This window comes from Marmota flaviventris, chromosome 9 (assembly GCF_047511675.1).
Source record: "Marmota flaviventris isolate mMarFla1 chromosome 9, mMarFla1.hap1, whole genome shotgun sequence".
Lineage (NCBI taxonomy): Eukaryota > Metazoa > Chordata > Mammalia > Rodentia > Sciuridae > Marmota > Marmota flaviventris.
Window position 1 is genome coordinate 7,237,509 of NC_092506.1, and position 22,468 is coordinate 7,259,976.

At 48.2% G+C, this 22,468-nt stretch overlaps 1 long non-coding RNA gene across 1 annotated transcript; it reads left to right on the plus strand.

Moving 5' to 3' along the window:
* Positions 1 to 11,132: 11,132 nt before the first annotated feature.
* On the plus strand, positions 11,133 to 12,071 carry LOC114100050 (uncharacterized). The gene is made up of 2 exons (XR_011708502.1): positions 11,133 to 11,222; positions 11,852 to 12,071. It is a non-coding gene; the product is annotated as an uncharacterized lncRNA (long non-coding RNA).
* The last annotated feature ends 10,397 nt before the right edge of the window (positions 12,072 to 22,468 follow it).

Consider the following 22,468-nt stretch of genomic DNA (forward strand, 5'->3'; position numbering starts at 1 on the left):
TTAGTAGACCTATTTTATTTTTTCAGTGCAAAGGATGGAACCCAGGCCCTCATGCATGCTAGGCAAGTGCTCTACCACTGAGCAATACCCCCAGCCCATGATGCTAAGTCAAGGCCTGCCTGCTCTTCATAACAAATCTGTGGAACTCATCATCCCTATAGAAAGCAAAACTATGGGCAGGTGCCTGCACAGAGTCCTTGCCACACAACAGGCTCTGTGCATGCAGTAGCTCAATCTGCTCCACAACCTTGGAAGGAGAGTATCATTACAATACCTTACCCATTCTACAAATGAGAAAAACAGAGGCCTAGAGAAGTTAGTAAACTTGCCCAAGCCAGTGAGTTGCAAGGTCAAGATTTAAAGCCTGGTGGATAGGAAGCAAGTCCATGCAACTATCTTTCCAGGCACCCGCTGAAATGGAAGAAGTAAACAACATGGGTTGACTAATAGGTAAAATGCTGGGTAGAAAGAACCCTGGACAAGCAACCAGAAACCCTGGGTTCTGTTCTAGGCTCTGCCATGGAGTCTGTTACCTCCAGCAAGTCACACATCTTCCTCTCTTGGCCTCAGTTTTCCCATCTGTCAAAATAAGAGGTCTCTGAGGTCATTATAAATAAGAGGTCACCAGGTCTCCGAGGTGGGGCACTGATGTCAGTGTTCACTCTGCACCAAGGGCCTCCTGTAAAGAAGAGAAGGCCCAATGGGGTAAACACCTTCAATCTTTGAGAGAAACCAACCCACGGAAGCAAGTGCCATCCTGCTCCAGTCACAGCAAAGATGGCCTGCCACCAGACAGCCTCCAAAGAAAGGAGGCTGGGGAAAGGCTCCCTGGAGCTACGGCCCACAGACCAGGGCAGCCTCTGTGTCAGTGATTCTCCCAGAAACCAAACACGAGGTTTTAAGATTGTCCCTGTTTAAAGATCAAGCTCTTTGTGTTTCTTTGATGTTGTAAAGTCTTCTTATGAGATGGTGGCATCTGTGATGGTGGTTATTTTGTTATTTAGGAAATTTTATGTTGGTCTAAAAAACAGTTTATTTATTTATTTATTTTTTAGTTGTAGATGGACACAATGTCTTTATTTTATTTATTTATATGGGGTGCTGAGGATCAAACCCAGGGCCTCAAACATGCTAGGCAAGTGATCTACCACTGAGTCATAACCCCAGCCTGGTATATTCAGTTTTAAAGTGTTTATTATATAGTAAGCCTTGGGTTCAATCTCCTGTGCTCCCCAACAAAAGGTTTGATTATGATAAATTTCAAACGTGGATTTTGCAGATCATATCCCCATAGTGTAACATACTCTTTCATTGTTTCTGTAATTTCTATAAACTAGTGACACAATTCAAGTCCCCATTTATTTATTTATTTGGTACTTGGGATTGAACCCAGAGGTCCTCTATCACTGAGCCACACCCTCAGACCTTTTTATTTTATTTTTGAGACAGGATCTCATTAAGTTGCTGAGGCTGGGCTTAAACTTGTAACCCTCCTGTTGGGCATGGGTGTGCAGCCTGTAATTCCAGCAGAAGGATCACAAATTTGAAGCCAGCCTTCACAACTTAAGCCCTAAGCAACTTAGTGAGACCCTGTCTCAAAACAAGAAATAAAAAGAGCTGGGATGTAGATTAGTGGTAGAGCTGGGTTCAATCTTCAGTACCACCATAAAACAACAAAAACAGAATTTGCATTCCTGCCTCAGCCTCTAGAATCAGTCACTGGGATTACAGGCGTTTGCCACCACATCCAGCCCCCACATTTTTTTTTTCTTTTGTACTAGGGATTAAACTCCCGGCACTGGACCACTGAGCCACATCCCCAGCCCTATTTTGTATTTTATTTAGAGATTTAGAGACAGGGTCTCACTGAGTTACTTAGTGCCTTGCAGTTGCTGAGGCTGGCTTTGAACTTGTGATCCTCCTTTCTCAGCCTCCTGAGCCGCTGGGATTATAGGTGTGCAGCACTGCCAGCCCCCACATTTTTTTAAAATAATATTTTACTGATATCTAGGTTAAAATATAATTACTGGATTGGGGTGTGGCTCAGGGGTAGAGTGCTTGCTTAGCATGTGGGAAGCCCTGGGTTCCATCCCTGGCACCATGGGGGTGGGTTGGGGTGGGGTGGGGATTCAATTATTAGCCATGTAAACCCAAAAGTGGGAGCCATACCCCTCTGGTAGGTGTTCAATCAATCCACCCATTCCACTTGGGTTCTAGGCCTCATCCTGAGGGTCCCTCTAGAGCCCCCAAAAGTTTCTTCCCTGCAGGTTGAGTCATCCCTTGGCTCCCTGCTGGCTGCAGACGCAGCCCAGCCCTGGAAGGAGGCCTTGATTAGGAAAGTGCTGTCAGCAACTCACAGCCATCTCGTCCCTCTGGGAAGATCTATGCTAGACCTGTCTTACATAAAGCTTCCAGCAAAAAGCTTACTTTCCCAGAGGAACTGGGATGTGTTTTCCTTAGAGACAAGAAGATCACACAACTAGCTCTGTTTTGTTTTGCGTGGGCTCGCAGAAAGTTTAAAGCTGTAACTGCTATGCAACTTTGACAATAATCCAGGATTCTGGCCTTTGCCCTGGTTTTACCTTTGAAGACTGTATGAAATCTTCTCCACCTGATTATTATCTATCTACTTCAATCTCACCTTATGCTGAGAAGATGACTCCAAGGCTTTGTGTAAAGGTGGATTTAAAAAAAAACAAACAGAAAACAACAACAAAAACCAGTAGTCAATGCCAGGCTTGGTGGCACATGCCTGTAATCCTGAATCACTCTGTAATCCCAAGTGATTTAGGAGGCTGAGACAGGAGGATTGAAGGTTCAAGGCCAGCCTCAGCAACTTGAAGAAGGCCTAAGCAATTTAGTGAGACCCTGTCTCAAAATAGAAAGGGCTGGGGATGTGGCTCAGTGGTAGATTGCCTCTGGGTTCAATCCTCAGTACCAACACACAAGCAAACAATCTAGTAACTGAGTAGCTTCCCTTCCTATGACCTGGGACATTCACTCAACAAAACACCCTGCCTGAAGGGCACAGCTAGTAAAAATAAGGCAGGAAAAACGGAAGGGTTCTGCCTTCCTGGAGCTCACATTCCAGTGGAAGAGCCAGACAACAACCTGAGTAAATGAGCAGCAGGTGTACTTTAGGTGATGGAATGAAAGGAATCCAAAGGAGAAGAATTTTTGATAGGAAGGACAAGGAAGATGACATTTGAGTGGAAAATTGAAGAATGAGAAGAAAACTCCAGTCAGAGGGAAGAAGGACAGGAACTCAGGATGCCAGAGTCTGGGTCACTTCAGTCGGGTCACAGAGATGTTCTCTGGGAGCTGGGCTTCCCTTCCTCCTCCTATGTCCTCCTTCCCAGTAACCAGCCACCTGTCCTTTGTTTGTGGGTTTGAAATACCAGCTGTTCCCCTTGCCTCCAGATGCCAACCACCATTGCTTGCTTGAAACAGATGCCCATGCCCTTCCTCGTGGGCGCACCCCTCACTTCCCTGTCCTAGGGTGAACCCCAGAGATAGAGGCCACGAAACTGCGCGAGGGCTCTGGAGGCTGCAGAAGCACTGGTTCCCCGTGCCAGGCCTTGTCTGTCCTTGATGCTGGCTTTGAGGGCTGGACCAGCCTCCTCCTGGGAGCCACCACCTCCGTTGGCTTCCAGAGAGCGCAGCTGGGGATGGGAAAGCTCCCGCGTCGGCGTCAGCGTCCCCTGCGCCTTGGTGTCCCTGGCGTCACCCCAGCCCCAGCCCACACTGGGAGGCTGGCCTGCCCCCGTTTATGGACGGAGGTGCGGCAGGAGGCCGGGTCCCCACGGGTTCCTGGCGGGGGCGGGGAGCGGGAGGCGCAGCAGGCGTGGGGATCCGCGGAGCCCGCGGACCGGACCGGTGCTGCCCCTGGAGGCCCGCGGGAGCCCTCGGGTGACCCAGCGCAGGGCGCCTCCGCGGGCTGCGCTGTGAACGCTGCCAGGGACCAAGGGGAGGGACCAAGGGGACTGAGGGAGGGAGGGAGGGACCGCGGGCCCAGTGGCCCTAGGGCTGGGGCCAGGGCGTCCCCTCAGAGCCCAGCACGCTGCCCCCAAGCGTGGCCCGCCCACATCTGCCCACCCGGAGCAGGCCCCCCGCGAGCCTAGGTTAGGGAGAATCCCGGAGGGGTCACGTGCTTCGGAGAAGGGGTTAAATGCTTCTCCATAAGTAGAGTTGAAAAAGGCCAAAAGCAGTCTGCAACTCCCAACAGGCTGGCCAAAGGATGACCCTGGACTCCTTTGGGAAGGTACCTCGGATTCAATTGATGGGACCCAGCTCTGGGTGTGAGGATGAGATAGAAGCAACTTCCCCAGGTGGAGAAGTAGCCGTACTGACGTTGGTATGTAAGGAATTCAGTCAGGTTGTTCTAGCACTTTTTCCCCCCCCAGTGCCTCTGGATATTTGAGTCAGTCTCCCTCCCTCCCTCTCTTTTCAAAGTACTAGGAATTGAACCCAGACTAGGCAAGCAATTTACCACTGAGCTACACCCCAACCTATTTTTTTTTTTTAGTATTGGGGATTGAACTCAGGGGCTCTCAACCACTGAGCCACATCTCTAGCCCTATTTTGTATTTTATTTGGAGACAGGGTCTCACTGAGTTGTTTAGCGCCTGGCTTTTGCTAAGGCTGGCTTTGAACTCGAAATCCTCCTGCCTCAGCCTCCTAAACTGCTAGGATTACAGGCATGTGCCACCTGCCCACTGCACTAGCTTTTTCACCACACTGGTATCCTTTAATTCCAGTGACTCTGGAGGCTGAGGCCGGTTGAATTGAAAACTTGAGGCCAGCCCGCAATTTAGCAAGACCCTATCTTAAAATATATAAAAAAAGGTAAAATACTAGGGATGTAGCCCAGTGGTAAAGTACCCTTGGGTTCAATCCCCTGGACTAAACAAAACAAACAAAAAATAAATAAGTAAAATGTGAAATAATCTTTGACACACTCACTTTGTGTTGAGAGTCACATTTTTAACTTTGAAAAATTATATCCTGGGCTGGGGATGTGGTTCAAGCGGTAGGGTGCGCGCCTGGCATGCGTGTGGCCCGGGTTTGATCCTCAGCACCACATACAAAGATGTTGTGTCCGCCAAAAACTAACTAACTAAACAAATAAATATTAAAAAAATTTAAAAAAAAATTATATCCTGGGTTGGGGTTGTGGCTCAGTGGTAGAGCGCTTGCCTAGCATGTGTGAGGCAGTGGGTTCGATTCTCCAGCACCACATATATAAATAAAATAAAGGTCCATAGACAACTAAAAAATATTTTTTAAATAAATATATTTTTTAGTAGTAGATGGGCACAATACTTTTATTTATCTTTATGTGGTGCTGAGGATTGAACCCAGGGCTTCCACATGTGCTAGGTGAGCCCTCTATCATTGAGCCACAACCCCAGCCCTACCTTACTCTTTTAACCATTAATGTGGCAATACAAACTACCAAATACCTAGGAATAGATTTAAGAATTGTGTGAGCTGAGCATGGTGGCATATGCCTATAATTCTAGCAGCTCCAGAGGCTGACACAGGAGGATCGTGAGTTCAAAACCAGCCTCAGCCCCATCTCTAAATAAAATACAAAAAAGGGCTGGGGATGTGGTTCAGTAGTTAAGTGCCCTTGGATTCAATCCTGGTACCAAGAAAACAAAAAACAAAGAATTGTCTGAGACTGTATATAGAAAGAATTGTTCTTCTTTATGTATTAAAGAATTTGATATTATTGTTTGCCTATTATGGTGGTACTTGCTTGTAATCCCAGCAACTCAGGAAGCTGAGGCAGGAGGATTACAAATTCAAGGCCAGCCTAGGCAATTTGGCAAGACCCTGTCTCAAAATATAAAGGCCCAGGATGTAGCTCAGTTTTAAAGCACTCCTGGGTTCAATTTCTAGTAACAACAACAACAACAAAAACAAAAAATAAAGAATTTATTTTAAATAGTCATAGTCTTATACTTAAAGTCTTATAATATTGATACATTTTATAAACAATGAGATGTATGAAGCAAAAAGCAAAAGTAGACACACACCCTCCACACACTGCCCACAGCAGCAGCCTGTGTTTTTCCAGCTACAGGGTGCATTTCTAGAGCCGCTGCTGGGGCTGAGCTAAGGAGCTTTCTTATGGAGGAAGCACGTCTATAAATAGCTGTGATGCTCATCAGAGCTTGAAAAGTGCCCCCGGATCGTGCGTCAGGGAGACAGTCACAAGCCAGTGAGGGTGGCTTCTGAGAGGAGGTGGGACTTTAATTGGCCCGGAAGGATGAGTTGGTGGATGAGTTGGACAGGACATTCCAGGCCGGGGACTTGGCCAGGAGATGGGATAATCGCTTCTAAATGGCAGAACCCTGACAAGGCTAAGCCTGGGGGCTCATAGAGGAGCCTGGGACTGAGTGGAGATGCCCCCATGGAGAACTGGGCTAGAAGCCAGGGCCATACCTAGAACTGGTGTTCAAATTTCCACCTTCAGGAAACAGGAAGGTCCAAGCTGTGGATCTTAGGTGCTCTTCAGTTTGGGGGCCACGAAGAAGTTCTCTTTACTGAGTGCTTGGGAGGTCAGTACCAAGAAAAGTTCTTTCTAGAAGGTTTGCCCTGGGAGCTTGCATGTGTGGCAATGGCCAATCCTGGTGCTGCAGCCCTGACTCCATACCCAGGTGCTCCCACCAAGGCTCTGCCGGTGCCAAGAGGCACCAGTGGGACCAGTGGCCTCCTCTGTCTCTCTCCCATCTCTCTTACCTTATAAGCTGGCAAATGGATATCTGGAATCATAGGTTTCCATTCTGACCCTGATGGTCCTTTTGAAGGGCTCACACTGCCCCTGAGGAGCTAGTTGGATGGTGCAGCTGGGCCAAGTGGGGAGAGCAACACCTGTCCTAAAGACAGAACCTTCACCCCTTGGCTCCTCTGAGGGCTCACAGTGCATCAGGGGAAACTGAGGCCCCAGGACAGCTGGGCCTGGCCCACGATCTCAGTGAGGACATAAAAGAAGTAGGTCTAGAATTTAGATTTCTTGCCCCTCCCAGCTGAGCCAGCTCCACAGATGGTTCTTTGTCCTCCTCTCAAAGACAGCTGGGCTGGGGATTAGCTCAGTGGTAGGGCACTTGCCTAGCCTGTGCAAGGTCTTGGGTTTGATCCCCAGCACTGAAAGAAAAAAAAAGACATGTCCCAGACTCTTTCAGAAATGTCACTGTGCGCTGGGCACGGTGGCCCATGCCTGTAATCCCAGGGACTTGGGAGGATGAGATAGGAAGATGGAAAGTTCAAAGCCAGCACCAGAAATTTAGTGAGACCTTGTCTTAAAATAAAACATAAAAAGGGCTGGGATGTGGCCCAATGGTTAAGCGCCCCTGGGTTCAATCCCAGGTACCAAAAAAAGAAAAAAAAAAAAAAAAAAGAAATGTCATTGTGTACTAGGTCTAGTCCAGGTCTACCAGATCTCCTTGAATTTCACGTGAAACCCACACCCCCATTCCAAAATGACCTGAGCATTTGTATCGGATAACTAAAAAGTCCCCAAAGAGACCTCTGCCTCCCTGCACAGGTGTTCTCCAAGGATCTGGTTCCAGAACCTTTGTTACCTCTGGCCTGGCTTCCTAATGTGACAGGCCTTTTCCTACCTCTTGGATAAAGTGGCTCCATCTATATGATAAACAGGATGTGCCTGCAAAGAAGCTCCTTGGAGCATTTCAAAGTTATCCAAATGCTAGATTCATTAGACCAACACCACTAAGCTGGAAGGGAAAGGGCAAAAATGCAAAACAGAACCAGGCCAGGCCAGAAGAACTGTAGAGGGGAATGTGACAACTAAGGGATCAGAGGATGAGAGAGAAACTAGGCCCAGGAGGCTGGGAGTCCATGGTACTGTGAGTTCAGGAAACAGGTTGAAGGCTGAAGAGGGAGAGAAGGGCAAGGATCTATGCTCAGCTCATCCCTAACTAAAAGGGGAGGACAGGATGACCTTGGCCATTTCCCAGACTAACTGGAAGGCCTGCAGTGCATGAGCCTGGTGTGTGGCCAACAGGTGCCTTCTTCTTTTCTGCAGTTGGCTACACTTTGAGTACCTCATGTTTGCATGGTGTCCCTGCCTGTAGCTGTTTTCCATTTTTCTGCTAAGACCTTTTGGGCTTTTCCTATGTTCTCGGATCCTTCTGGCCCCTCTGTATTGATGGGAGATGGGGCAGGAATGAGCAAGATTGGGCATTTTCTTTTTCTTCTCTCTCTTTTTTATCCCCATGATCCTGGGGATGAAACCCAGGGCGTCTCACATGCTAGGCAAGTGCTCTCACTAAGCTACAGCCCCAGCAAACCCCACCCACTTTTTTCAGGTACTGGGTGTTGAACACAGGGGCGTTCAAACACTCAGCTGCATCCCCAACCCTTTTAAAATTTTGAGACAGGGTCTCAGTAAATTGCTGAGGGGGGCCTCCAATTTGCAATCCTGCCTCGGCCTCCTGAGTTGCTAGGATTACAGGCTTGTACCACCACACCCTGTTCCCTGGCCCTTTTAAAATTTTATCTTTGTATATTCATATATAAATACATGATCAGTGAAACTCCACGTCATGTACAATCACAAGAATGGGATCCTAATTAGAATAAGTAATACTCCATGTTTATATATGTCAAAATACACTCTACTGTCATATATATCTAAAAAGAACAAATAAAGTGGAAAAAAAATTTATCTTTGTGATAGGGTCTTGCTAAATCACCCAAGCTGTCTTCAGATTTGTCGTCCTCGGGCCTGGGGATGTGGCTCAAGCAGTAGTGCGCTCGCCTGGCATGTGTGCGGCCTGGGTTCGATCCTCAGCACCACATACAAACAAAGATGTCGTGTCCGCCGAAAACTAAAAAATAAATAAAACATTAAAAAAAAAATTTGTCGTCCTCCCTTCTCAGCCTCTGGAATCAGCTGGGGTTCTAGGCATGTGCCACCCTGTCCAATGGCAACTATTTGCATTTATTGTGATTTGCCAACACAGCTCAAGTTTATATGTGTATTTTGCTATTTGTTTTCTATTTGTCTCTCTACTCTTTTCTTTTCTCTGCATTATTTTTTTTCTTTTTGGTACTGGGAATTGAACTCAGGGGCACTCAACCACTGAACCACATCCCTAGCCCTATTTTGTACTTTATTTAGAGACAGGGTCTCACTGAGTTGCTTAGCACCTGGCTTTTGCTGAGGCTGGCTTTGAATTCGAGATCCTCCTGCCTCAGCCTACCAAGATGCTGGGATTACAGGTGTGCGCCACCAGGCCCTGTCTTTTAGGTTATTTTTATGAATCCTTCTTACCTCCTTTTTTGTCTTACTATGTACACTGTCATATATATTTAAAAAGAACAAATAAAGTTTGTTCTTTATTGGTTCCCTTAAGCATTTATAGTCTACATGTAATTTATCACAGCTGCTGTGTCACACATTGTAAACTATAAGAAACTAATAATAGCACGCTTCCATTTTGCCCCTCCAGAGCTTTGTTCTGAGATACAGCTTCATAAAGCCTGGAAACATTTTGATCTTTTGGGTATTGTTTTTAAGCATTCTTAGGTAAGACTAGAGAAGCATTTAGAGTTAATTTTGCCTCACTTGGTAAAAACCTTTTCTCTACCTGATTCCCCATGAACTATGAGTTTTCCTATTCAGGCTGATGGAATCTCAATCCCACATGACTTCTGGAATTGTTCTTTCTAATCCTTTCTGGTGGCTCTTTCCCTGTCTCCAGATAATTTCCATATATTCATGTCCTGAGCAGAACTCACTGGAAGGGTTGGGATGTAGTTTATTTATTTAAATATTTTTCCTTTAGTTTTGATAGATCTTTATTTTATACGTGGTGCTGAGAATCGAACCCAGTGCCTCACACATGCAAGGCAAGTGCACTACCGCTGAGCCACAGTCCCAGGATGTAGTTTACTGGTAGAGTGTGTTTTAGCATGCGCATAGTCCTTGGTTCAATCTCTTGCAATTAAAAAAAAGTGTTTCCTCAATCTATTGCTCCAATTCTTGTGAAGACAATGTCAAATTTTTGTAGCAATACAACCAAGGGAAGGCAAGTGCTATGCAGCATGTCTGAATCCCAGCTACTTTGGGGGCTGAGTCACAAAGCAAGTTCATGGCCAGCCTGGGCAATTTAGTGAAACCCTAGCTCAAAATAAAATCTAAAAAAATATAAGAGGGGGCTGGGATTGTAACTCAGTGGTAGAGTGCTTGCCTGGCACGTGTGAGGCACTGGGTTCCATTCCCAGCACCCAATAATTAATAAAGGTCCATCAACAACCAAACAACAACAACAACAACAAAAACCCTAAAGGGGGGGACTGGTACCCCCGAAAAGCAAAATAAAATAATAAGGGGGACTGGGATATGCAGGTCAGTGGTATTGCTTGCTATCGCCTAGTATTTGTGAAGCCATGGGTTCAATCCCCAGTAAAACAACCATGCGCGCGCGCGCGCGCACACACACACGCACACCATGGACTTAAACTTTGAAATGTGAAGATTTCAAATTTCCTTAAGATCTGTATGCAGAGACACTACGAAGGTAAATGGCCAACAGCAGCTAGAGAAAAGTTTTTGTCAGAATCAAGTTAATTGGGAATTTTCCTTTAAGGACAGAGAAGCGTGCTGGGTGGTGAGGAGGGGTGCGGGGGTCCCGGACAGCTCATGGGACCCAAGGGCGCTTGCGGGCGGGACTGCATCCTAAGGGACCGTGGGACACAGGAGACCAGGACCGAAAGAACGGGACGGGACGCGCGGGGCGGGCCAGGCCTACCGCGACGCCAGGGTCACTCCCGCTTCCCCCAGCTCTGCTGGCCTCGGTGCCTCAGGCTTCGCGCTGGCTGCCTAACGCCGCCGCCGCGGTGAAAACCCAACCCAGAAGCTACCGAGCGGGGGCGCAAACGCACCCGCCACTAGGGGAGCTTTGCGCCGCCGCCAAGCCGCGCCCCCGGCACCTGACCACGCCTCTCAGACTGCGCCGGCGCGGGCGCTGTCCCCGACATCCTGAGGCTCGCGGGTGGGGACTGCTCTAGAGCGCTGGCACCGAGTCTGTCCCGCGGGGATGGGCAGCGCGTACGGAGGGGCCGCAGGTGATGACAGCGGCGGAGCCTAGCAGTCAGACAGAACCCCCGTTCCTCGTCCGAGGTGGACGTGTCTCTGCCTGAGCGCACAGGGCTGGAGTGCAGGGCCGGAGGTGGGGGCGGGGCTTCAGGTGACGCCCGGATGTGTAGAGGTCGTTACACTGGGGGCAGGAGTCCAGGTAGCCCTAACCAGGAGCTGCGGGTGGATCAGGCTCCTGACGGGAATGGAGTGGGATTGTGACTGCCCAGGATCACACCCCGAGCTCGATGGTCCCAAAGCCTCAGACACCAGCTCATCCGCCTTGCAGTCTCTCCCAGCTCAGCCTGGTGTTGGAAAGAGAAACATGAAGGTCCCCACGGCAGAACAGTCACATCCTAGATGGTAGAAGGAAGCCAGGTCTGCAGCTCAACGCAGAATTTACACTCTGGGCGCTCCACCTCCAGCCCCTTACTATGTAATCTTGTACTACCATTTTCTTATCTGAGAATGGAAATAATAGAGGTGACGTGAGAATTCAGTTAATGTATTTATGAAGCCTTTAGAACAAGGGTGTGGTGGAGGGAGGGAGGGAGAGAGGATAGTTAGTGGGTACAATTGAATAGGAAGAATGATGCCTGATGGTCCGCCGCACAGGACAACGGCAGCTGATAACAATTGAGAGGATTCTGAGTGTTTCCAACAAAGAAATGATATTTGTCTTCACTGACATTTTTTTTTTTTTTAGAGAGAGAGAATTTCAATATTTATTTATTTTTTTAGTTTTCGGCGGACACAACCCAGGCTGCATGCATGCCAGGCGAGCGCGCTACCACTTGAGCCACATCCCCAGCTCTCTTCACTGACATTTGATCCTTACATCAAATCCTTACCCTGATTTTGATCCTTACACATTGTATACTTGTATTGAAATACCACACTATACTCCCTAAATATGTGTAATTACTGTCAGTTAAAAATGTATTAAAATAAAGCAGCACCTTTTGTCTTGTGGAAAAGAAATTTAGAACAGTGGCAAAGCACGATTTTGAGTCAAACTTGTGATTCAGATTTTTTTTTTTTTTTTCAGAATTTCCAAATGCATCTCCTTGACTGAGCCTCCTACATGGAGAAGCTCAGAGTCCCAGCCTTGTACCTCACTAATGTCCTGGACGTCAGACAAACTTAGCTGAATGCTTTCTACTGCCAAGCTTTTGCTGCTGTTGCTTTTGTGTGTGTGTGTGGTTGGGGGTGGTATTGGGGGTTGAACTCAGGGGCACTCTACCACATCTACACCCTCAGCCCTTTATTTTTGAGACAAGCTCTCACTAAGTTGTTGAGGCTTGCTCAAACTTGCAATCCTCCAGCTTCAGCCTCCCACCTCTATGGATTTACAAGCATGTGCCATTACCCTTGGCCAGGCCTTTACTTCTGCTTTGCTCCCTACCAGAAATGCTCTTTCTTCCTCTTGTTGAGTTTCTGCCCATACTTAGAGGCCAGGAGCTGAAGGGAAGGTAGTGACATTTTTGCCTGAGGCACAGATCCAGGGGCTGCCTGATTGCCCTAACGTGGGGTCTGTGATTAAGAACTAGTTTGTGGGGGCTGGGACTGTGGCTCAGAGGTAGCACACTTGCCTGGCATGTGTGAGGCATTGGCTTGAATTCTCAGCGCCACGTATAAACTATTTAAATAAAGGTCTATCAGCAACTAAAAAAAATAAAATAAAAAGCTGGTTTGTGGGGGGTGCTGGGGTTGTGGCTCAGTGGTAGAGCACTTGCCTAGCATGGATTTCAATTCTCAGCACCACATAATAATAAAATAAAGGTATTGTGTCCATCTACAACTGAAACAAACAAACAACAAAAACCCAAACCCAAACCACTGGTATGGAGTTTTTTTTTTTTTCATTTCAGGACTTGAACCCAGATGTACTTAACCATCAAACCACATCCCCAGCCCTTTTTAATATTTTATTTAGAGACCAGGTGTCCCTGAGTTGCTTAGGGCCTTGCTAAATTGCTGAGGTTGGCTTTGAAACTCAAGATCCTCCTGCCTCAGCCTTCCAAGCCACTGGGATTACAGGTATGTGCCACAAACCCAGTGGTTTGTGATTTCTGCTGCTCCCATAGCATGCTCAGTGTCTCACCTTGAGCGGCTCCCCCCACCATCCTCACACCCCCACCCCACCCGTGTAATCCCCAGGCCTACTGTGAGGGCTATAGTGACAACCACCTTGGTCCTTGGCATTTTCAAAGAGCCCTGCCCCCACACCGGATGGTGGCTGTCTCAGCTCCAGCTGTGGTCTGCCCAGTGGAAACAGGACTCTCAGGGAAGGCATGTGACTCAAGCCTGCAATGGGGCCAAGGTAGGGGCCTGTCTTTGTGGAGCTAATCCACACTGTTTGGTGGGGGCTTCCCAGATGGCAGTAGTGTCAAGTATAGGGAAGACCAGGTTTGTGGATGTCCCCCCCACCAGGCCTGTGTTCTTGGCACTGACGCCCCCTTTCCCATCCCTTTTTGTGGTGTTTTTTTTCTTTTGGTGTTTGGTTTGGTTTGTTTTTTTGATGCTGGGGATCAACCCAGGGCCTTGTACATGCTAAGCGCACTCTCTACCTCTGAGCTCCAGCCCCAGCCCACCTCCTTGAGGTTTCTTAACTCAAGGACATGTAGTATGAGAACAACCAGGCTGCGGAGCCTGCAGATCTGGGTTTGATTCTGCTGCTCATTGCTGGTGTGACCTTGAATCGGTCACTTGGCTTTTCACAATCCCCTCAGTTTTAGCAACATATTTGTACTACATCTGACCCCAGACAGCTGTGAGAGAATAAAATGAAAATGAACCTGAAGTCCATAGGACCCTATTCCTTGTTTCAAAGGTTAGCTGATCCTTCCCAGAGTAAAGAAGTCAAAGACCAGCCTCAGAGGGTCACTCAAAGACCCACAGGCCTGGCTTCTTCATTTATGGGTTCATTCCTTCCCTCATTCCGCATGCACTGACTGAGCACCTACCAAGTGCCTAGTCCTGTCCTGGACTTCAGGGTGCCAGGTGAACAAGTTGGTCCTGGCTCTAAATTTGGTGAAAGGAGAGCTCTGGAGGTGCCTTAGCCAGGCAGGTGCAATGACCTCTGCAGACTCGTGGACTTGGCCTTCAGCTGTGGGGGGGATGAGGCCTGGGGGATTGGGTTACCATCTCTACCCTTTGCGGACTCCTCAGCCAATCTGCCCCACTTTGTGCCATGCTTCCAGATGCACATCTCTAGCCTGGTCTATCAGGACCACCTACAGCAACTACCAGAGGAGCAGAGCGGGGACATCTGGGGATAGTCGGATGGATCAGACTCTGATCTTCGCCTTTTGGTGGGTGAGGGAATGGGACTCTAGACTGGGCTGCTGACAGGTACACAGCCCAGTAGTGCCAGGAAAGTGGAGTAGGCTGTCAAGTGACCTAAAAAAGTACCTGGAGGGCTGGGGATGTGGCTCAAGTGGTAGCGCGCTTGCCTAGCATGCGTGAGGCACTGGGTTCGATTCTCAGCACCACATAAAAACAAAATAAAGATATTGTGTCAACCTAGAACTAAAAAATAAACATTAAAAAAAAAAGTACCTGGAGATGGTGTGCAAGACATAGATTAAGCCAGGCATGGTGGTACACACCTGTAATTCCAGCTACTCTGGACACTGAGGTAAGAGGATTGCAAGTCTGAAGCCAGCCTAAATGCTGTCTTAAAAAAAAAAAAAAAAAAAAAAAAAAAAATATATATATATATATATATATATATATAATATGCACATGTGATATATATATATGTACACACATATACATATAATCTAAATGTACAAGTATAATTATATATATATATATATATATATATATATATATATATATATATATATAAATACAAGTGTATAATTTATTCAAACAGCTTACAGGGAAGATTCAGTGGTGAGAGGCTCTGTCCCTCATGGTGTCTTGCTAAGCAGTGCCTCCATCCCTAAGAACACTACTCCAAGAAAGTAGTGCCTCCATCCTCTTGGACCTTGTCCAATGGCAGCTGGCTGATGTACCTTCTCCAGAGCCCTCAACTCTGCAGTTACCACAGGAAGGGAGTTTTACAGGCTAGTTGCAGAAGTGATGACCTCATCAGCACTAGCTGGCTTGTGTGCTTTGTTCCTTGTATGGCCAGCATTCCGAGGAGTGCTGCTTCCGGCATACGTGCCAGCGAGCAGTTTTCTAAAGCTAGCATTCAAAGGCAGTGTCCTTCAAGATAATACTTATGTAGACATCCTCCTAGGGCCACTGTCATCATTCCTTGAGTTGCCTACGGTCCTGGGAACGAAGGCACAGCTCAGGGACATGGTGTTCCTTTGTTGCTGTCTTTCTTTTCTTTAAGGATGACACAGCTGTTCTCCCTGTCTTCTGGAGGGATGAGGCAGGGCCCTCTGGGCCTCCTTCCCTCTGGTCAAGCAGGACACGAAGGGCTTCTCCACTGTTCTCCATTGAGGGGATGGGGGCTATGCTGGCCAAGGGAAGTGACATCCTGTCTGCTACAGAATGGCTTCTAAAGTTTGGTCAAGCAGCCTGCCTTCTAGCGTCCCCTTAGATAGGCCCAGGGTGCTTCTGAGCTGGGGACAGGTTCTAGAACTACCTTCTGCCAGGCAGTAGGCAGACCCAAGTGCTGAGGGGGCTGTCCTTCGTCTCTTCCACCCTCTGCTGTCACAGACTACCAGTGCCTGCAGCTGTAGTCCTGTGGGGAGGAGGATTGCAGTACAGGCTATGGATCTCACTGGGTTCAGATCTCACTCCAGATAGTGAATCCCCATCTTCTGAATGATGGTAAAAAAATTCAGGTAAAAAACTCTGAAAGCTGAGATAACACTTCAACTTACGAGGTTGCCACACACAACGGGAAATTGCAACCGTTGGCCAGCATGAGGAAGCCCCTCACTCTGCTGTGGGAAGAGCCAGGTGGTGCAGAAACGGGGGCAGCATACAATTACCATATGACCCAGAAACCCCACTCCAACCTGAAAACAGGGACTGGAACCAATGCTTGTGAATGAATGCCCATAGATGTCCTGTTCAGAATAGATGAACTGTGGGAACAGCGCGGGGGTTGTAGCTAGTGGCAGAGCGCTTGCCTCGCATGTGTGAGGTACTGGGTTTGATCCTCAGCCCCACATAAAAATAAATAAATAAAAATAAAGGTATTATGTCCATCTACAACTGAAAAAACAAAACAAAACCCAAACCTGCAGGCACTTCCAGGTTCTCTAGCTGGTGGATTAACTGTCTGTGGTCTACATGGTCAACGGCATAAGGACTGACACGCGTCCCCATGGGTGAGGCTTGGGAAGTTGATGCTAAGTGAAAAGCCAGACATGAAAGGGTGACTACTGTGGATCCTGCTTTCGGTGAAGGACCTAGAACAGGAAGATCGACTAGAGGTCACCAGAGGCTGGGGCCCCGGGCAAGGAGGTTGCAGCCACTAAAGCCCTTGAAAGCCCAGCCCAGGCCCCAGGAGGGCCAGGGTGGACAGAAGGAGCAGGTGGCCTGAAGAAGCCCTGTGCTTACCTGTGCCTCCCCTGGGAACCCATGTCCCTGTGGGTAGGGCAGCAGGGCCTGGAGCTGGAGCAAGCAGGGACGCCGCGGGGACTTGAACCCCGGCCCAGCTCGTGGGCGTGCCACCACCAGCGCCTTTTGCTTTTTCCTGCTCACTTTCTCACAGACTGAAAGGTGAAAAGCAAAACCTGACCGCGGCCTTGAGCCGCGGCCAGTAAAAGAAACACCTGCGGCGGCTCTGCGCCTCCTCCCGCCCAGGCCCACCTGCTGCCTGTCCTGACACCCCTTTGGGTGGCGCAGCCAGGGCACGTTTGTCCCCCAGCCTCAAGCCACATGCATATCCCAACTGAGGAGCACATGAAGTTAGACCAGCAGTGAACCACAGATCACGGTCCTGCTTGTTCTGGGACGGCGTCAGCACTGACAAGGTTGTATATGTACTCAGATGTTTCCAGAAAGAGCCTAAGAAACTCAGGCCACCCATGTGGCGGGACTGAGGTAGGCAAGGGGAGAGGGATGTTACTTTCATTTCACACCTTCTTCGTGGCTTGATTGCTCAGAATTAAAGGCAAAAATCTTTTCATCCCCAGATCAGGAAATCTAAGAGCTAAGGGAAACTTCCAGCACTATCAAATGCATATGGTCCTCCAGGTCTGCTGGGCCCTGGCCACCTGAGGTCACACAGACATGCCCACCTGCCTTCCATCCTGAGCTCTCGGCCACCGTCGGCTGCGGATTCCTTCCCGGAAGTGCCATCATTTGAAAGTGAAGTCGGAAGCACAGTGTCCCCACCAACTCTCTCCTCTTACTGGGCTCTGACCTGGAGTATGAGTTCTGGGGAGGATGGGTTCAAGTCACCAGAGCCCCAGAGCCAAGAGTTACACAAAGCCAACCCTGGACCCTTGGCCACCCTGGCAGTCCAGGGCATGGGCACCCACTGCCGCAGCGCAGGTTCTGCCTCCCACAGCGGGTCCACAGAGCACCCCCATGAGCCCTGCAGTCCTGTCAACTGGGAGGCAGGATCCCCTCCCGTGAACCCTGAGGAAATCAGAAGCTGTGTCTCAGTCAGGTCCAGATGAGAAGTGAGGCTTCGTGGGGCTGTAACCTGCCTGGGGCGCACAATGGTCAGGCCTGACAGAGAACTGGCTCCTCGACTCCTCCCCAGGAATCCAGGCAGTCGGCCACCTCTCCCTCCCGCCCTCCCACACTCGGGTGCCAAGGTCTGGGGCCTGCCAGGTGTGCTGAGAACCTGCAGGCCCAGCCTCCCTTCCCTATTTCTCATGCCCCATCTTCCCTCGCAGCCTCCCTCCCAAACACACCACGAAACACAGGCACTTACTTATCGAAGTGGCAGAGAGGAAACGAGCACAGCCAGACAGTCCCAACCTGATGAAGCAAAAAGCTCTGGCCTTACAAGGCCTCAGAAATGTGGGTTAGAACATACTCTGCAAGATGAGCAAAGAATTAGTTCAACAGGTTAGTGACAGCCCTCAGGTGTGTCCCGCAGGAACCCCGAGGGGATCTACACAGGGAGACAGGCCACAGCTGAGGGGTCAGAATGAAATGGCCCCAGAAACCACTGCACACTCAGTCCCTGGGCAAAGGGAACAGTGGCACTGGTGGGGCCAGGCAAAAACAGCAACCTCCACACCTAGCCCCTCAGGACCATCGGAGGGGCCAGGGAAGCCAGCAAGAGCCCAGCAGCTGCCCCTTTCCTCTGGCCAGTGGAGAGCCCAAACCAAGAGCAGGCTTGCGATATACAAGGGGATCTGTGACCGCACCGTTTGTAATCACAGAGTGCTGGCGCTGGCCCTCATTGCCCCACGGTGGCAGTGATAGGTCCACACCCTGGTATGCCCTCAATCAGAAAGGTAGGCCATTTCAGGATGAGTAACTGGGTCCCCAACATATGCCTCCTACCTGAGGTAGAAAAAAAAGAAAAACAAAAACAAACCCCAAAAGATTAAAAATCTTATCAATCATGACTGTAAAACAAACACACATACAGAAAGCCAAAGAGGTTGGTTACAGCTACAAAATTCAAGTTGAAAACAACCCCTGAAAATAACATTCAGTCCAATGTAATGAGTCCTGTGTGTGTCCACGCGTGGGTGTTATGCATGTGCGCACATGAGTGTGCATGAGCAGGTGCCAGTTTATACCACCAACGCCAGATGCGGTGACTTCCAAACAGAAAGCACTCCACAGGGGGCATCTTTTGTGTTGCTGGGAGTCTTGATGGACCAATAATGCTGTGTCAGAACACAGGGAGCAAACTAGAAAGCCCCCTTGGGAAGAGGCGCGACCAGAGGAGGTGGAGGGCGCAGCCGCACATCCGTTACACAAGCAGATGGCGGAAATGGAATTTGATCCAAAAACTGATCCAGAGTGGACTGTGACAGAGAACACCTTCTCAACTGCCACGGAACATTTATAAAACTTATCGTATCTTGAGCAATGAAGAAAAGGAGCCATGTTTAAAGCAGAAGAAACTATACAGGCTGCTTCCTCCAATAACCAGTCATTAAGCAGAAATGGACTATAATGTGAAAAACCCAAAATTACCAAACACTTAGAGATTTAAAGTATGCACTTAATAAGGCCAAGCTCACATCAGCACTGATACCACAAACACAGGCACAAGAACAACAAAATATCTTACTAAATACAGAGGAGAAGCCGAGGGTGTACCTGGATCTCATAGGGGCCACAGGCTGAGGGATGGCCAGCCCCGGTCCACCTCACCTTGTACTCTTTTGGCTCCAGCGAGCCCCTCACAGCTCACCGGCTTGCTCAGGCTCTGCTCTCAGCCGGAAATACTCTTCCTTCCAGCAAGGGTCCAAGGGCTCCCATGGGGAGGGCTCTGTTCTCATTCTTGGCTGGGGATTGACCCAGGGGTGCTCTACCACTGAGCTATACCTCTAGCTTCTTTTTAATTTTACAAGTTGCTGAGGCTGGCCTCAAATTGATTATCCTTCTGCCTCAGTCTCCCAAGTAGCTGGGATGATAGGCCTGTGCCAAAGTCCTGGCTGCTGTTCACTCCTGGTTTGTGTGATCAATATCTGAGGCCTAGGCACCATGAGAACAGGCACCAGCCCAGTGTAGCCAGGACACAGATGGAGTGACCATTTAAAGATGAAATTGGGGACTGGGGTTGTGGCTCAGTGGTAGAGCGCTCGCCTAGCATGCATGAGGCACTGGGTTCGATCCTCAGCACCACATAAATGTAAAATAAAGATATTGTGTCCACTTAAACGTAAAAAATAAATATTAAAAAAAAATAAAGATGAAACTGGTCTGAGGCAACCACAGTTGGCTGTTCCTTTGCTGGGTGCTCTGCATGCCTTCGAGGGCCTGCCACCCAGAGGACGCCTTATATGCTTCTGGGTGGCTTCAGCAGTCCCCTCAGGATGCTTCACACTCTAGTTAGGGGCCCTGACTGCCACCCTGGGACTGAGGGTGTGGTGGGCTGATGCAAGGCTGCCTGTACCACAAACTCCACTACCAGCCTTTACTCCCCTCTGCCACTCTGCCTCACAAGCCTGGACATGACAAACCAAGCTGCCAACACTACCAAAGAAAAGCAGAGCTGCTTGTTTTATCTTAAGCAGCTTTTTCAAAAAGGCCAATAAAATAGAGTTCTTGAAAGTCTATTTCAGACCAAAAGCAAACAAAATAACAAAAACTAGGCATAATGGGCTGGGGATGTGGCTCAAGCGGTAGCGCGCTCGCCTGGCATGCGTGCGGCCCAGGTTCGATCCTCAGCACCACATACAAAGAAAGATATTGTGTCTGCCAAAAACTAAAAAATAAATATTAAAAAAAAAAAAAAAAAAAAAAAACTAGGCATAAAAAAGTTGAAAAAGCTATTCCTGAGGAGAATATTAAAGTAGAAAAAGATACTCTGCACTAACATACATGAAAAAGGCGATTTTCTTGGAAAACAAAACCTGAGAAATTGACTTGTGATGAAATAGAAATACTAAGTAGCCCAACAGCCCTAGAACTACTTTCAGAGAGCCACTGAACCTCCACAGTGTTGGCCACTGTTCCCCGGACACTGCAGGGTGTGGACTGTAGGGAAGGCTGGGGACCTGCCGCAAAGAGACAGAGATAGCTGCTCCCTTCCCCGCTCAAGCAGGGTATCCACATCACACATTTCAGCCCCACACAGACCTAGCTGCTATTCTTCTCCCCACCTCATCACTGAGGAAACCTTCAAGAATAAGAAATTCAGATGGGCCCAGCTACTCAGGAGGCTGAGGCAGGAAGAAGGCTTCAGCCCAGGAGTCAGGGGACAGCTTGGGCAAAGTTAGCAAGACTTCATCCCTTAAAACGGGGACCTTGTAATTCATTATAAACCTCCATGTCCAGGAGTGGCTTGGATCAAAAATCATAGGAAGGCTTATTATTCCATTAGTATTAATGAAATCATTAATAGTTCATTAGTTAAATTAAAATCATTGGAGGATGAAATAGAAAAACCCTTTATCTCAAAAGATTCAGGGAAGGCTTTTGAATAAATTCAATATTTCTTATGATTTAAAAACAAATAAAAAACTCCAGAGCAATCTAGAAAACAAATGGATACCTTGTCCCATAATCCAGCAAGAGTGCAGGTGACATCGGTGACATCAGAGATGAAGGACACACTTGAGCAGTACTTCTCTTCCATCCTGTTTAAGGATCCCCACAGAATGGGACAAAGTATTTGCAAGTCATGTATCTGATGAGAGTCTAGAATCCAGAGTTTATAAAGAGCTCTTATAATCCAATGATAAAATGACAAACACCTAATTAGAAGGTGGGCCAAGGCTCAGCACAGACACTTCTCCAGAGAACATATGCACATGCTAACAGCACATGAAAGGCGCTTGATATTGTCTATTATTAGAAAAATGCAAATCAAAATTACATAATACCATTTCATGCCCATTACGACGGTTATATTTAAAGAGTCAATAACCCGTGTTGATGGGAATGTGGGAAGTGGAACTCTCACACGACTGCCGCCAACGCAAAGCAGCGCAGTGACCCTGGAAAGCAGCTTGGCAGTGCCTCAAAATTACACACAGGGTTCCTCTGTGACCCAGCATTCCCACTCCTACCTGTGTACAAAGGAGAGTTGAAATTACATGTTCACATAGAAACTTTACACAAACATTCGCAGTATCACTGTTCATAATGGTCAAAAGAAGAAACGTCCAAAGTCCAATGGAAAAACCCAATGCAGTTATCAATAATGGAGTATCCTTCAGCTATGAAGAGGAAAGAAGTCCTGTTACATGCTACAGGCGTGACCAACCTTGAAAATATCATGCTACGTGAAATAATCAGACACTGAAAGATAAACAATGCATGATTCCACTTACATGAGGTTCCTAGAACAGGCAAATTCACAGAGACAAGGTAGCACAAAGACGACCAGGGCCTGGGACAGGAGGGTGTGGAGCTTCCGCCTGGGCTAATGAGGTCTATGGCTGCACAACGTAGGGAGTGAGCAGACCAAGACCCACCAACGGGGCACTTGAGGGGCATGAGCTCTATGGTAATGTAGATTATACCCTGATTTTTAGAAGGGAAAATAAAATTTATTTGAAAAGGAAACTTTATATTAACATCATAAACAAAAAGCTATATTAACATAAACATATAAATATTAACATGTGAACTATCAGCAGATGGCAACTCATTTGTGGACCAACAAGACAATCACCCTCTGAGCAACACGAAACAGGCCAAGGGGGCTCATATGCAGCCCCCCGGGCTCCAGCAGGACCCTCGTCCTCCATCTGCTGACAGATCCCCCTCGTGGGTCAAGTGGGAATGAGACCATGATGT